We start from the raw sequence: 17,955 nt of genomic DNA on the forward strand, positions 1-17,955 counted from the left end.
ACATTGTAAACAGTAGAGTTACAGGACAACAAAGTTTGACAGATACTTGTTTGAATTCTGAGTGAGGATTCACAGAAAGAAACTGGCATTTCAAATGACAGTGCAATTGATAGTATTGCATAGGCACTGGCTGAAAATTCTTATGGCTGAGGACAGCAGAAGTACCATTCTGGTGTTAAAACAGGTGAAGATTAACTTTGCATTTTATGAGCAAGCAGCATTAAATCACAACAATTCAATGGCAATAAAATCCCTCCTGACAAAAAAAAATGCAGGTGAACAGAAGCTGCACAGAGTTCTTTAAGGGATCTTGATAATAACATTCTGCATGCCACAGATTTCTAACAAATGTTTTTTTATGTGCCTGCAGCAGACATTTGCAAGGTGATTTCCTTAATTATGCTACTATATTAGTACAAATCTATGTGCAGTAAAAAAATTTTTTTCTAGACCTTAAATGTCTGTCAATACACGGAAGCCCTAAACAATTTGTGGTTTGCGGTTAATTTCATTGTCACAAGCAAAAGATGTCAGACTAGTTGTTTTCTCTGGTGTCCCACTTCAGGTATATGGGTTCCTTGGGAAGCATTAACAATGAATCAGTCAACTGCTCTGCTTCTATTTAGACAGGTGGAGTACAAATATTAAACTTCTACAATAAACAAGATACCTATGTGAATTTGGCAGAATTTTTAAAAACTGTATTTTGGCATGTTTTCTAAACTACTGTAAGCACTGTGCATCCTTTGCAATAAGCCAGAATTACCCACCAGGTCTGCCAGTCCCCATAATGAGTGTTTTAAAGGGCCATGTACAAGTCAGTGAAAAACAGTTCACCACTTTGTTGGTTCAAGATAGGGTAATATTTTACTTTTCAGGAAAAAGAAGCATGAATTACTAAGAAGAATATCAAGAAGTGGTATATATGAAGCAATGATACTTAGCCTTCCGTTCAGAATTACTATAATAGAGAAGACTTATTTGCATTGGCAAAAAGTTAGTTTTTAAATAAAATAAATATTTTTGAAAGTTAACCAAGTGGAATTCAGTTACAGATTTAGCATCACACCTTACTTCTATCAATATATGCTATGTGGACTAAAGCTGCAACTTTCAGACAAAATGCCAATACCCTGACAAAATACAAAAAAATGCACCTGTGAAAAATTGAGCATTAATTATAAACTGTCTCTAGTGGCTTAAACTACAGGACTGCTCTTGTTGTTCAGTAGCAAAATGCTCACTTGGGAAACTTGTGTTTTAGAGCAGTTTCTCACATGAGTTTTCTATTTCAACAGCTAATTGAAAACGATTTGCAGGAGCAGCCATATTCATTCACATTGTTAACCACCTAATGATCTATAGTAAGGGAACAGATACTGTTCTCCTGGAATCATATAATCATCTAATTCTTCTAAGGTACTTTCAATGTGGTATTTTGGAGAGGAATAAAATGTACCCACATGATAACCACATGATAACCACATGATAAACTGATCATTTTAAATATCAACCCTCAGATATTCTTGTGTCCATTAGCACAACCATCTAGAAATATAATATTGTGCTGATTTGCATAACAATTATTTAATTTTACTGATTTCTACTGTAGCTTGTTAAAATAAAATGTTTTTAAGTAAGAAAGGTTTCTTCAGTGTCTTTAGTCAGATATTGTTTTTGTTCCATTTCTTGTAAATTTTAGAGAATACCAAGAAAAGGATAACAGATAACATAAATTAAAATCCTATATGAAGAGGAGTTAACTGAATTAAGCAACTAGAAATTAGGCAGATGCAGAATAACAATAATTGTGATTACGTCAGTTTTAAATTATGCTTTTCTTCTATGATCTATCCCATACACATGTTGGACACATAACCTTCAGAGCTTTTTCATAGCGAAAAACCATTGCAAATTTATTTGATACTACGTGTGCCTAACTACTTTTCTTTTTTCCATGAGTCATTAAGAAGTCTAACATCCATATGCAGCATTTTGCAACTTAATTCCATTTCCTAATTCCCAGTAGTTGAAAGCAGTGCTAAAAACACCCTGCACCTGATTTCCATGTTTTTATGAAAAGCAAGACCTTAATTAGACCATGCTCACCATTTGAAAAATACATGAATTCATTCACCATTTTCAAGAAAACCACCTCTCCAATGCAAATACTATGCTTGATTTCTGCTTAGTCTTGTTGGACCTTTTTATAGAGAGAAAGTGGACATGATGAGAATTTTAAGGAATAGTTTGAAGTTCTTTTTCACTAATGGAAGGGTTAGATGCTGTCCTGGCTGTCACCTGGACACAACCTCAACATGAGGCTGAAGTGAGGAGGAAGGGCTTCAGTTAGTGAGGAAAAATGCTTTTAATAAAGGTTTTGATTTGCTTTATATTTGCAGTAGTCAAGATCCAGAAGCATGAGAGCTGGTGAGATGGCTGAGTAAATGGATGCTTGGGCACAGGAGAAAGCCTGGTCTGTGACAGTCCCTCACAGAAATGAGAAATGACCCATGAGAGATGAAAATCAGCTTTTGCATCAGCAGACCCAGGTAGGACTGCTGTAATTTGCAGTGCAATAAAGGCAGCAGGAAGCAGAGACAGGCCTGATCTTTGTCTCTGATGGCTCTGAGAACATTTGGCAGCAGAAAAGAAGGTGGGTAGTTAATTGCTGTTTTGGCAGTACTTGCTTTTTCTACATGAGATGAACCATGTATCTCACTTCACTACAGCAACTCAGAAGTAATGTCATTTGGTGTTCTTCTTGGCCACTGTATAATAAATTTTAGTTATTCTTAATGCCGCCTATGTCTATGGTTGCTGCAATCTCTCTCTTGTATGAGTAACTGTTGGTCTCACGAGGTATTCTATAAAGGAAATCTGACTTTGTCATGATTTTCCTCTTCCCACAACTGATTTAACATTGATAGAGCTTGACCTGTAACACAACCTGAAGTACTTTGCAAGGTTGTCTCTGTATATCTTCCTACAAGCAGTGAATGTTTTGGGCTGCTGTTCTATTTTTATGTCTTGGTTATATCAAAATCTGACACCAATTTGCTACATTTTTGATGGGGCCAATAAGTTCTTAATTTTAACCATTGCAGATACATTGCCAACCTAGAACTAGTTCTTTTGGTGGAAAAAGCTTACCTTAGGAGACATAAAGCACTTGTCCTTCTTATTTCTCTATCACCTTTAAACCAAAATCTGTGTTTTTCTAACACCATGGATTTCTCTTACAAAAAGCACTGATAACAACTGAGTAAGCACTGATAAGTGAATAATCTCGGAGGCTTTCCAACCCCAAGTTCTTGCACTGACTACCAGTTATTATAATAATCTTCATTTGGTGGGTTAACATGTGAACCCAAGGTCTCACTATGTGATTCTCAGTGTAAAATTGTAATGTTTTGTACTATTCCATTTTAAATGACAGTGTTTCTCTATACACTTTAGTCTGAATCTGACCTTTCTCAAAGAATATTAGAAGAATTAATTTAAAATGTGAGCAAGAACCAGAATAACCTAAGGGTCATTAAAATCTGCAAGAAACATATCCCATTCAGTAAAATATTAAATTATAAACTTACTGTACATTGCACAAAAACCAAAACATGAATTTTAGGATGCAATCAAACTGATCATTTTGTACCAGTGTATCTTTGAATAATATGTGGACTTACTGTATTAAAAGAAGATGGGCAAAGCCTTTTTTCACCAATGTTCGTGTATAAGAATCTGAAAAACCTGTATTGTGACCTTGAGAATAACACTTGCAAACCTATGACTGCTTTAGGAATTCAATTCCATCTGTATGCTCTACTCAGGTCTCTTTTCTACAGGTATATCATATATTTTACAATACTAAAGAGGATAACTATGCAGCATGCAACAAGGGCACATTGCTAATAATTCCATTCCCATTAAATATTTAGAATTCTGTCATATTTCATAATTGGAACATAGAAGTAATAAATTAGAACAACTCCATGCTGATGAAAATTACTAGTTAAGTATTAAAAGCTGTTAGAGAAATCCATATCTTGAAAACAAAACCCTCAAAGGGCCAAAAAAGATATAGTTACAATAATTTGTAGATGTTTGCTCCCCTTGACTTTTTGTTTTCCTGTTGCAGTATTAGGGCAAGAACATAAATTTCTGGATATCCTGGATATATCTGTATATCAAAAGAAATAATTTCATCTCTCTCATTTATAAAATTGAAATATTACAGCTTACATAGGCTCAGGGAAGTTCTCATGAGAAATGGAAAACCTTAGTTTGCAGTGATGCCCCTTAAGTTTTGCCCTTAGTCAGGCCCTCACAAAAATCATATCAGCTCTAATGCTGTTCCAGTTGAAGCAATGGGTACAAGTCTTTGGCTCTGTAGCTGTCACCACATCATGAGATTGGAACTACTAGTGAAAAATCTGGAAGTATGAACAGGGAGAACTGCAGCCTCAGCAGGTTCCAACAGAGAAAGTATTTGAGCTTCCCTCAGCTTTTAGACAGTTTTTAAAGGTTTAAGCAGACACCCTGACAAGTAGTACAGAGCTACAAAGCTATGTCCACTGTTTGGCAGCACCTGCATGGGAGAAGGGCAGCAGGGCCTCAAACTCATGCAGCAAGCCAGGGATTTCTCCTTCCTGTAACCCACCCAGAACTGTGTTTGTTCTGTGCAGTCAGATCAGAGCAAAGCAGATGGGCTGAGGCTGGTCTCAACAAGTACTAAGTAATACTGGTTATAGCTTTGGATGACAAAACATTGTCCATTTTTCCTCTAGGGAAAACACAGCTAGAAGAAGAAATCCACAATTTCACATTGTAGATGCTTTCTAGTCTTCTTTCCATTGAAAGATCAGTCTTCAGTAATCATGTTTGAACTATTTCTTTACAAAGTAGTTACACCAAAATCTGTCATAGTCCATCTATGCCTTTGTAGGGGTCTACAAATTAAATGAAAGTAAAACATCTCCAAATATAATAGTTGGATATTCTAAAAGTTTAGGAATATTCTAGCACTTACATTTTAAATCTTATTACAGAACATGCGTATTTCCAAAGGACAAAACAATTCTTATTATCAGTTATCCATTGGATTTCACACTGTATTAGCAAGTTGTGGACAATTAACAAGATTATTCTATTCTTTGGCTTCAGACTTTAGCCTTTTTCTGTTTGGAATATCAGTGTTTAAGATTAGTATTTTGTATCTGAACATCAGCAATAGAACTAAAAGCAGTTAAGATCCCTTAAATTAAATCACTAATTATACCCAACATTAAGTTGATATGATGCTGCACAGAGAGGTCTGCAGGGAGTGATTTACTCAGTGCTACTCATAACACATGGTTTTATCATAAGCTTCCTTAGTCTGCATATATAGATGGTGTGTATTTCCTGAAACTTTGATGTACACATTAGGAGTTTGATTTAGAGTAATTTTCAAATTGCTTACTTGCTTTGCTTAATATGAATGGAAACATTTTTAATTTAAGATTTGCTGAATAAGGCTCTAGATCTCTTACTCTCAACCAAAAATGCCAATAGTCTTAGTCACCCATGTAATGAAAATACCTATTAGATGATGAACCTCAGGGACAACCCAAGACATTCTCTCCTTAGCGATATGTTCATATCCCATCAGCTCCTGAATAGTGTAGGAATTTCAGATATGGACTTTGAGCATTTGTTCTATTGGTTGATCCAGTTATGCCTGTGAATGGCATCGGATGGATCAATGTAATGATGGAAGATTTATAAATGTTCGTGTAACATAGGAAAAAGGCTTCTGAGAAACAGGGAATCTCTGGGGCAACATAGGCAAAGCTCCAGTAACATGGCCAAGAAACTGCCAATTAGTTGTGGTTGCTAATCAACTGTATGATATTAGCTGTAGGTGCTAAAACTAGAACCTTTGCTAGAAAAATGTAGATAAGAAACAAGAATGTATCATAGAGCCTTTTTTAAAGTAGGTATTTCAAAATATCTGCAAGATGTTATATCTTTCTTTATCACCTGCTCAGTGCAAGAAATAAATGAAGTGTTTCATGCTGGGATTTATAATCTCTGTGGACCATACCATGGTATCAAAGATTAAGTCAGCTGCCATCTGCTTCATTTTATGCAAAATGGATGTGAACTTCTGGCAGTTTTGTAATTCAATCCTCCACGCAGATTTCTAATACTCCTGCTTTACAGGATATCCTATTATTCATCTCAGACAGTAAATTTTACTAGTCAAGGTCAACTATTTGTTGACCATGTAGATAGTGAGAGAGTGGTAGGGCAGAAAGGCTTCTACTCTTGTTTTTCATAAAAGCCCTAAAAGAATGTTCTGAAACAGTATGTATATGTACAGTTTTCACCATAATGAACCAAATTCATTTTTTACTACAAGATTTCTGCAAGTGACACAGAAGTGCTTGATTTGCAGGTTTTACTCTTTTGAACTTTTTTCTTTGAATACACAAATCCTGTTCAAATTCAAAACTATTAAGTGGAGAAAGATGATTATTCAAAAAGCCCAATGCAAACAAATATTTTGAAAAACTCAGCCATGCTGTTGCAGTAAACATTTTGATTTTGAGAAAAACTTGTAGAATTTGAGATCTTTTTTCAGGATATCATTCAACTTCAATAATGTAAAAACATATTTTTTCTGAAGATTAAAAATCTTTGTTCACTGGTTAGATTTTTTACATTTATCTTCAAGACAGCATTTTATTACATGAGGCTGAAGTAATACTTCGGAGTTACTATTAGAAAGAATCTTGTAATATTTCTATCTTCAAAGATTCCAGATGTGGTGGAATGCTCTGTTCAGAATGCACTGCAAATTAACACTGTTACATTTCAGTGTGTGAAACGTGATGACATTTGACTTCTTTTAGAAAATTCACTTGTGTTTAGTTTTGCATTTACTGAAAACAAAGCAGGGACTATTTTTCCAAAAGTCACACCTGGATCTGCCTGTAAAATATTTTCTTTTTTAATTTTAAAAGGTCAAAACAGGAAGTATAACTCCAAAAAGCCGTAATTGTTTTCAAAATATGTTTTGAAATTTTACTATTTATTATTAGGAAAGATAGAAATCAAGACTAGCAGGAGTACAAGGTGAAATAATTCATCTTTTGAACTCTCAATTTACACATATTTAGGATTTGATCCTGGTAGTTCTAAACAGTTTATCAAATCCAGGGACCCATTCATATTCAGATAAAGGCTGTGGTAGCAGGAATTTCTTATCTTCAAAGAAAGAGAAAATTCAGAATCTCAATAGAGAGAAAACCTTCATACTCCTGGTAAGAACTGTAACTGTTTCCTTTGAAGACTCTCACTGTGAAGGATTCCTGTTCAGAGAAACCTGAGTGGTATCTTTAAGTAATAGTGTCTGGACTTATATGTCACACACTGCAAAATGCAAACATTTTGACGTGAGAGCATGCTAGAAGATGGAACTTACAGGAACTGCAATGGGTACAGTAGCAGACTGAACTAGAGCAGTAGCATCCTGGAAGTGGCAGTCTAAACAGAGCTCCCATGGTTAGCAGCATTTTCCATTTGTTGTCATTTCACTCTCATCAGAGACATTTATGTCACAGTGACTTCTGATAAAGGAGTCTGTAGCACGCCTGCAATAGTGACTGTAGGTTTGAAGGACCAATGGCTTTTCAGAGACATTCCTAGTTCAGCTCCTTATGATGGATTTTGGCATGATGCCAAGACTTTAATTTTGCATTGCATTAAATCAAAACCCAACCAAATTAAAAGAGTGAAATATTAACTATAGTACAGATAAGGCCCCTCTGCTCTATGCAGTATTTTGGCAGAATATTTACTTTTCAGACTATTATCTTGACTAATAAGAGAAATTCTAAGCCTCTGGTAGGTCCAGGTGCATATTTGCTGTCACATCTTTCAAAAGCTGTTAGTCTATTTTCTCTTTGTTAAATGTTAAGTCAAGAAGTCTGTAAATGCTATGGAGCATGGAATGTATGTGAATTGTCTTCAAGATAAGAAAGAGATTATATGCTTCCTATGTGTTACTGGTAGATTCTGAAACTGAAAAGGATGCAACAGAAAGTGTTTGGGAAGTTTTGAAGGAGACAGTATAATTTTCCTCAAATGTTATTCTCATGCTATCTCATTCTCTTCCAAACTTTGTAGTTTTGACCTTCAAATTTTTCCCCAGCTTCCTTCCAAGAAATGTTTGAGCCCACAGGACAATTTTGAAGATGTTTGTCTTCAAAACTTACTAACTGAACTTACTTTGAAGAGGAACAAGGCTGGCAAACACAACAGAGAAGTTATTTTCCCCTATAATGATTTAGCCTTTGATGCATAGACAGATGGTCATGATCTCGTCCTCCTCCACTCATGGATTTTTCTAAAATGACACCCAAGTTTTTCTTGGCAGCAGTTAGAAAGTCTGGCAAACAGCTCACTTCAGCTCCAATTATATTGACCACATTAATGCAGAAGATCAGCAAATGAAATGTTCCATATTCATTTGGAAGAGATGAACTAGAATTTGCAATGAAATAAAATAAACATGAATTAGAAACAAATGCCAGCTACTTACCTCCACCCCTATATCTAAGGATTTCCTGTGGCATGATTTTTTTAAAGAACAAATGCTTCTTAAGGCAGTAGCACTTATTAGAATTAGATTTCAGAGAATGTCTTCATGGACAGAACAAAATCACTTGCTCTGAGTGTTTTAAGGAATATTAGAGAGTAACACTTTCTCTTCATTTTTCAGGGACACCAACTCTTCAGATTAATGTTATCTCTAGATTTAATATCAAAGCTTTTCACACTTCTCTGTGCTTGTCACAAACTCTCTGGGGCATGGGAAAAGCAACCAGGAATGCGACTAATTCCCACTTGAAAGCTTCTAGCTGAATATTTTTTTCAAGGCAGAACCTACCATTCAAGATACATTACTTTAGCAAGGCAAAAATGAGGAAACCATGATGGCAATTCTTTTTTCATGCAGTTACAAGTTAATTTCTTGCTGGTACTATGTGCTGTGACAACTGCAGTTTACCTTCTGCCTGTTTATAGCTGCTGGGCAGGTTAGTACTTTTCTACCACTACATGGGCTATCACAAAGAGCTTTACCTGTGGCAGCTAAATAACAAGGACAAGGTATATCTTAAGACAGTTATATTGTAATTATTTCTTCACCATCTCTTTAGAAGGGACAGTAGGTAGAGCTGTTTAACACATGCTATACATATATATATTTATGTAAATATTAAGAAACCTTATTTGTAAAAGTCCTATTTTTTTTTAACAAAACTTGAAATACTTATAAGTTACATCAGTGAAGATACCTTGTGATGATAATTTGTTACTCCACCCAGACCACTTCTGATTCATTGACATGAATAATATAAAATTAATTGTACTCAAGGTGTTCACAGTTCCGAGCTATCTAAAGTAAATTTCTAATTCTTAGATACTAAATTATCAAAACCTGATCATTCTACTTAGCAGGAAAACTCTTGTGCTTGTGTAACTATAAGAATTGGACCTGGGCAACTGTATACTAATTCCCAGCATTGTATTTACACACACTAAAGCAAGTTCATGAATCAAATCTCCTCTTTCAGGTCTGAATATTTTTAGGAAATGTCCAGTATTGAATCACAGACAACAGGATTTGAAATGCCATCTTAAACCTCAAGCACATCCAGTCTTACTTTTTCATCAGTTCTTATCTTTGCCATAAATCACACTGTGATCACTCTGCTGTGAATATTCATTACACAGCTGCAGCTCCTCCTTTAAGCTTGCTAGCACAGCTGGAGCTGGAGCGTGCAGACCAGATGGCCAGTCACACCCCTACTTCCTATTGTCTGCAAAACACAAGAACTATTGCCAATAATTTCTGCTTCTGGGCTCATATCTTGTGTGTTTTAAGTAACACCACCATTCTTCCCTCAGTTAAAAACTGGCCTGTATCACACATTCAACACTATCAGACTTCCTTAAGGGCTTTTTCTACTATTTTATTAGCATCCTCAACTTTCTTTTTTTCCTTTTTATTTTTTTTTCCATTAGAAAAGTTTGCTTCTAAAACACAGGCTTTTTCACCTGTTCTAGCCATATCGTGCAATGGAATTCTATTGTGCATTAACTCCAATATTTGTCTACTTCAGGAAAAGAGCAAAAAAGAAAACAGCATTTTTTTTTTTTTTTGGTCCCCACTTGGCACATCATTTCCACAATAACATTTGCATAATGACATTATATATATATATATATATATATATATATATATATATAAAGAGCAAATTCATGAGGAGTTAGAGAAAGAACCAGACTTACAGTAGGAAACAGTTTTGGCCGTTCCTCTACAGCAGTTTGTGGAAGTGTGGCCATCAGCTTGAATCAACTGTCAAGACTCCTCAAGGAGAATAATGGCAACAGCAGCTTGTAAAAGAAATGGGTAAATAACGTTTAACACCTGGATTAATGGCTAAAAGAACTTCCTATACTGGAAAGATAACAAAGGGGATAATTTTTCTGGTGGTATTGGGAACCTTGGTCTTGGTATATTAATGCCTCAGTAATATTATACTGAAAGGGCTGGCTGAGTATATACGCAGTTTTTATTAAGGCTTTAACATTCGAAATAGACAATACTTACCATTAGTTCCAATGATATAGAAACAATATTTAAAATTACTAATGATTTGTTTGCTTGTTTGTTTGGGTGTTGGGGGTTTTGTTCAGGTTTTGTTTGTTGGTTTTTTTTTTTTTAATTACTGTCATTTGAACAGAGTTTGAAAAGTGTAATTAAAATTTTAGAAAACCAGCCAAACAAAAAAAAGCCCAAAACAACAATCTGCTCACCTTGGGAAGTATAACATCAAAATCTCTAGTTTTATTCATCAACCTTTTTAAGTGAGCCATTTTGATAGCAAATTTTTTGTTAAACAAGTGCTCTCCTCCAAGCCAATACAGCTGAGGTCTCTCTGCAAATATGTTTAATTCCATGTGTGCAAGTTTTATTGCTAATAATCTAATCACATTTCATGAGTCTAGCCTTTCTGCTGTACCTGTTGTTCCATTTTCACAAGTATAATCCCAAGTCCCCCAGTAATTTTAAAGTATCAGTCATTTTCAAGTGCAACTGTTGCTAACCCTTGTGCTCAGTAGTTCTTTCTTTTTGAATTGTACCATTTGAAGGGAAGCCAAACATTTCTCTATGGGTAGCTTTTGAAAAGGGGGGAAATATCCCAACACATTTGAATAGCACTTAATGTCTACAATTAGGGGGAGAAAACAGAGTCTAAAGAAGCTGAATTTTATACTGTTTATTTGGAACACAGAAAGAAAAATAATGTTTTCAACCAAAACACTCATGACCTTTCTCATTCTTTAAAATTATCCTTTCATAAAGCAGTAATGTCTACAAGCTCTGTGCAGCAAACAGCAGTGGTTGTCCTCAGAACACTTGAAAGAGTGAACCCACTTCTAATTCCGAAGAGAATCTACTCAGCAACATCTCTCTGCTGTGAAATTCCTGCAGCTTTCTAGACTTGCTTGAGTTAGCAACACCTGCCAGTTAAAGACCAGAGGGGAGGATGTGCCAGTGGGGAGAGATGCTGGCAGACAATCCTGCCAGTGCAAGGCAGCTCCCGCTGTCACCTCTGCTGCTCACTGCGGAACAGAGAGGGAGAGAGATGCAGTCTCGCATTTAGGGCAAATCCAGGATGGTAACATGTAGTTAGCCCAATTCTTTTAAGACTTCTCCTCAAACACAACCAAGTCAGGATAAACATAAAACACTAATGGTATTGGTTTGATTTTAGGTTTCTCATTTGCGCTGTTAGGTTTTAACAGCTCTAACAGCTTTTTTCTCTCAGTGGTCATGAGCCCTTGCCTTGTTCAGTCAATTACAGTATTCCAGTTTCAAAGTAAAAGGCATATATCATGATGACTGCATTAAGGAAGGTAGTCTAATTACAGAATCACAAAATAGTTGAGGTTACAGCTAAATAGTGTAGTAAGTTACACTTAAATTCTAGAGTCAAGCATCCCTGCTCAAGGGGCAGCAGCTTGAGCAGGTTGTTCAGGGCCATGTCTCCAAGACTGGAGACTCCACAGCCACTCTCAACAACCTACTCCAGCATTCAGTCACCCTCGAAGTGTTTTCTTATGTTTAGATGGAATTTAACATGTTTCAGTTTATGCTTATTGCCTCTTGTCCTGTCATGAGCACCACTGAGGAAAGTCTGGTCATGCTCTGCTTTGAAAAAAAGGAATAATATATTCATAATAATTTTAAAGTGTAATTGTTTAGTAGCACCTGGAAATCCAATCTACCTCCAAAATGACATAAACATAGGTATGAAATGATGTGGTAAGTATGGTCATCATTACAGGAAACATCTTCATGCTCACCATCCTGACCCTGTTTAGTAGCATCTATAGTATACAAACAACTCATAAAGAGCAGCATGAAAGACAGCATGAGCCCTGAGAGGAACCTTCTCGTGGCCAGGATAGAGGCACTCCTTAGTGCAAGAACTGCAAGAAATCTTGTTCAATAGGTACATATTCTTTGCTGTAGCAAATTGCTGCTTGGTGGGGAGGCAAGAGGAATTGGAAGACTACTACAAATTATCTGCTGTTGTAGTTATGTTTTGGCTATAACAGATGTCAGCAGCCTGGGAAATGCTCTAGTCCTTCCTACTTACCAGTATGACTGGGGTCACCCTCACCACTGTTCCCAAGGGTGCTGTATTTGCTTCCCCCATTAAGACTGGCAGCTGTAGTTGGTGAGCTGTTGCATCACCCTCATTCTGTCCTTGATGTCAGCCCTGCATCTGCCCTTCCCTTACTGACTGAGAAGCACAAAATTCAGAAACAGAAAAAATCTGTCCCTTTGAACTTGTTACCTCTACTCAGTAAGATGTGATTTTTAAGCTATAGTTTTATTTTAGCATTATATGAAATAAAGAGGTGTGTGTAGAGAAGACAGAAGAATAATTACATGCAATTTCCATTCCCCAGTTTCATTGTTACTCCAGAACAGCCTTTGGATATATTTCACTGTTCTTTAAGATAGATGATAAGGATCATTCTCCTCCTTTTTTAACATTTGGTGAGTCATTTGTGAACTTTCTGATACATGGTGCCCCAAATGCTCATGAGCTTCTGAAGACCCTTCATAAGTAATAAATTGCCTTATAGCTGCCTCCAGAATGTGACAGAATCAATTTCCTTGATTTCTCCTGCTTTTTTTGTCTGTGAATGTCTTTAGGAAGCTCATTAAACTAGAGCTGTATCTAAATCTATAGTAAGAGACTGTACTCAAATAAATACTTAAGAAATCTGTTGAAAACAAGTATTGGTTTAATGAATAATATTTTTAACAATTATAATATGTATTTTCAAAATATTTTGTGTTGTAGTTAACATGTGTATATGTAGCTAAATATATATTTAAATAATTGACAAATGCAGCTACATTCTCATGTATAAGTAGTCTGCCACAAAAGTTTTCATCTAATTATGAAGACTAAACAATTCTAAGAACTAAAAGTCTATCCTAATCACAACACACTATGAAAGAATAAGGAAAAAAAACTCCTAATATAGAAGTATGAGAAGATGACAATAGTTACCTCTATATATACAAAATATGTATTATTTTCACATCCTCTCATGTACACATGTAAAACCTTCTATAGTGCCTAAAGCTTTAAACATATTCAGATTGTGAATTCTGACAGCCTTCTGCACACAGTGACAGCTGTTGTGTCCAACAGTGGCTGAAAGCAGAGGGAGTCCTGTCTGCATCAAACCCTGTTAGAAATACTGTGTGCTAATACTAAATGTGCTGCAGTGCAAACTTGGTAACTGCACTCACATCCAACAGGGCAGTCAGTGCAGCTCTAGAGACCATTCATGAAATGCTTTCTGATGCTGAGACAGCTTGGCCTTGTGCTTCCTGACGCTTCTCACTGCACAGAAAAATACTCCGTTGTGATTATTATAGAAACTTAGATAGTTAGTAGTCCTGTATCTAGTGTGGTGTGCCTTTCTGTACAGATTATTAGGAAGATGCAAAAACCCACTGGAAATAACATTTCTGAGATAATCATAGTCTTGCTCAATGTGGGTTGAAATTACAAATTATTCTGGAACTGGTGCCTCTAGAAGCAATTGACAGACGGGTAACCTTAAATAAAGTGGGCAACAGTGGGAGCCAGTTTGTCAGTTCTTGAAGAGCTAATAGATATCATTAAGAAAATTAAATCCTACAATACAGGAAATATGTCTCTGAATGCATTGCTTCAAAATTGGAAAATATTTTTGCTCAGTGCCTCATCTGTTTCATGTCAAACTTCATTGACTTTGTAAAATGTATTCAGCCTTGTGAATTGTTCCGTGATCAAATTTGTATGCAATATTTATTCTGTTATACTGATAAAAGTTCAGTGAGTGGGATCTTCTGTTCTGCAGAATTAAACTAGAAAATTATGGTGATTCTTAACGTAGTATCTCTAAAGAAACAACTCCTTTTAATCTTCACAGAATACATACATCATGCCCATAGGAATAATTCATAAAAATAAATCACATTGACACATTCCATGATATCTTGTAAGGCCCTGCAGGGTGGCAGTGGCAGCAGCCACTTTTATTTAGCATGTGTCTATTCCCCCAAAAGCTTTGTGTCCTACTTTTAATTTGGCTTTACATCATGCTAAACAGTCTCTCAAATGTAGAAAACACCTCAAAACAAATTGTCTGATATTTCATTGCTAACCTTTCTAGAGGCTGACTGTAGGTCAGAGTCATCAGTCCATCCTCTGTGATGAAGTTCTGTATACCTATAGAAGTTTTTCATGTGCCCTTTCTCTGCTGGTGTGAGACCTTAGCAGAAAAGTTAAACCAATTATTATGAAGAATCATGGGATCACAAGATCATAGGGTAGTTCATATAGGAAGGGGCTTCAGAAGGTCAGTGAATCAAATGGTATGTGGGGATGACCAGCTATCCAGATAGGACTAAATCAGACCCAAAAGGTGGCACTGAGCCCATCACAACACCAGTATCTTGAGTACCATGAGATAAACGTAACAGTTCTGTTGTTACCTTGTTTCATTGCAGTTGTAGTTCTTTATATACCAAAGTATCACTGGTTATGATTCACCGGTAGTCTGAAAAGCAACGCCATTGGAAATGGTCCTTGTCACAAGAAATCTCTTTAGGCTTCTTAAAACTGTTTTCTTATAGATCCAAATTGAGCCTCTCCCATGGGGAAAAAAAAATGGGGTACCTCTTTTTAGCAAATAAAAGCTGTTTAGGTATTATGTATTCTGTAGTGGAGAGGGGAAAAATATGCCCTGAAAATGTGAAATGCAAATAAGCAATAACTCATAGTAAAGAGCTAAGTTTTATTTTATTTATAGACTACAATTGCCCAAATAACTGTAAAATGTACTATGGAAAAACATTTCTGCATGTTTGGAGTTTCTCAAGGAATGGCCTTGTCTTACAGACTCAGGAATAAAATATTTTTATTTTTAGGTATATATACCTTATGCTATTTTATCATTTCAGTTTAACCACCATAAACGCAATATAAATTTACATAGCTGCACCATAAACCCAAAAATACCTAAGAAACACCACCTCTTTCCAGCAAGCAGATCTCACTGAAATGATACTCTAATAGTTTCTCTCTCATTATTTGATTTAAGGACAGCTTAAAGGCCATATTGATATAGAGTCACAACATGTTTTACAGTGTTTTTATAATATCAGGTAGAAGGTGGAAACATAAAAACTGTTTCCTGTTGAAATTAATAGGTATTTTAAAATGTGATGAGTGAAATTGGGTGAGTGGAATTTCACATAGGAAAAAAAAACCTAATGATCTCTGCATTAAAGGAATTTAGAAAATCACTGCTTTCAGGTAATAGAAACTTAAAGTATTCTTTAGGTATTGTACAGGTGTTAGGAAATGCAGGTCATATGTATAACTTTTAATAATACATCCAAAAGCAGTAATTTTTAAATATATCTCTCATAAAGTTTAAAAATAAATAAGGTGTGGAACATAATCTCTTTAAATATTTGTGTACCAAATAGCAATAATAAGGGGGTTTTAGGTTAACATTATTAGGTTTCTAGATGAAGGTAGTATTCCCAAGTGGTAAAATGTATAAGTTATCTAAGATTTTGCTTGATGTACATCTACCCTATAATCCAAAATTAAAATACAATCTTATAGGTATATAGAATGTTACCCAGTTCTAGTTTTGAATGTCAAATTACTTAAAATATTTTTTATTATGTGTTTCATTTGAAGATCTTATAGTTTAGTTCTTCTTGGCAAGCCTTTACGCGAGGTTATTGTCTTCTCTTATGTTACATGTGAGGCATCTGAGATAAAGAAAATTAAACTGACCTATATGAAGTCACTTGATTATTGACTGAGTTGAAAGCCCAGAAATAAAATCATAGCTTCCCTGAAGAGAAACTTAAAACTTTAAGATGGTTCCAGAGGGCAAGATTCTGCTGTAAGTCTTCTATTTGTGCTGCCTAAACATTAAAAATAAGAACAATTTTCATAATATTTAAGACTATGAAGTGGAAGGCAGTATTCAAAATTATTTATACAACAGTAGCCTCTCAGAAACCTTAAACTGAGTCTGACATGGAAAAAAAAATGCAAACTGTACAATAATTCTTGCTTCCCAGAGATAAAAGTATGTTCTGAACTTCAGCTTGGGCTCAGCAACCCCTCAATTTTCAGTTCTGAGCCAGGACCCTGATGGCAATGCAGCTGCTTAGGTCTCTAATAACCATCACTTCAATCACCATCAGCAATGAATGTAAACTTTGGAATTGCCTTGAGCTATATGATCAATTTATTTTTTTTGTGCAGTTGGAAAAAGAAGAGATTAATACAAAACAATGTTAGAAGAAAAATCTCTTGACTTTGAAACAGACATTTTTCTTGGAGAACATAATGAAAAATTTCCACATGTAATATGAATTATTTTGACAGGCTGTGACATTTCTGCTGGAAATAGTTCTGAAGGGACACTGGATGGGCTATGCTTTGGTCCTCCTTTGAAGCCAATTGCTTTATATCCATTGACTTCAATCAGAGTAGTATTATGGCAAGTACCTTTTAAAACAGCTTCATTCTGATTTTTGTTTACAGAAGATAAGTTTCTGCATTTGCACTACCAGTTTATCTGTTTGTCTTTCCAAAAACTTTTAAATTTATTTTCCAATTTTAATTCAATTTAACAGAGGGTACTTGTCTCCAAGATAGTAAATCTCTACAAGTTTAATGAACATTAGAATTTGGGTAGAAGACCCTGCGCCCTACTAAGGCAAATGCTGAGAGACACTGACCTTTAACCATTCAGCTTGGTCTGCCCAACAACCAAGAGGCAACAGCTTGCATATAGTATCAAGCTAACCATGATACCCTGGGCTAATCACAGTATGTTCCATATTGTAAAACCTCAACTTTACAACTGAAGGTAATATAGGGAATGTAAAATGACTGACTAAAAGCTCATATTTTAACTTCGCCTTTACAGCTTTCAATAGCAATATATTTATCTTGTATTTGATGGAGAACAATCATAAGTCTTCTCCATCAAGACTTGGATCTCCTTTAGTGACTTTCAAAGAGTCACCCTTATGGATCATATTTACCCCACTGACAGTATTAAAAAGTTTCACTATTTGATGACCCTTTTGTCATTATTTCTACAAATATGACTGCTGAGTAGTAAAAATAATTCAATATGAACCAAAGAAATTAATGAAGGACGAGCTCTCGATAGCCACTAAAAACAATAATCAAATGCAACTTCTTGCTTGAGAAATTATGAATTTTCTTGTTGGCAAAAAGAGGAATATGTTAGGTACAGAATTACTCTCCTTGTGCCTGATTC

The 17,955-nt window shown here is 35.5% G+C and overlaps 1 protein-coding gene across 1 annotated transcript in view; it reads right to left on the bottom strand.

Moving 5' to 3' along the window:
- ZNF280D (zinc finger protein 280D) overlaps nucleotides 1-10,398 on the bottom strand; it is a 68,502-nt gene extending 58,104 nt beyond the window's left edge. Inside the window, exon 1 of the mRNA XM_014251338.2 lies at nucleotides 10,342-10,398. The gene's annotated coding sequence lies outside the window, so the exon portion shown is untranslated. The remainder of the gene's footprint in view (nucleotides 1-10,341) is intronic.
- Nucleotides 10,399-17,955: the final 7,557 nt, after the last annotated feature.

Source organism: Pseudopodoces humilis, chromosome 16 (assembly GCF_049639895.1).
Source record: "Pseudopodoces humilis isolate 2021_Gansu_Grassland_sample_001 chromosome 16, ASM4963989v1, whole genome shotgun sequence".
NCBI classification, from domain to species: Eukaryota; Metazoa; Chordata; class Aves; order Passeriformes; family Paridae; genus Pseudopodoces; species Pseudopodoces humilis.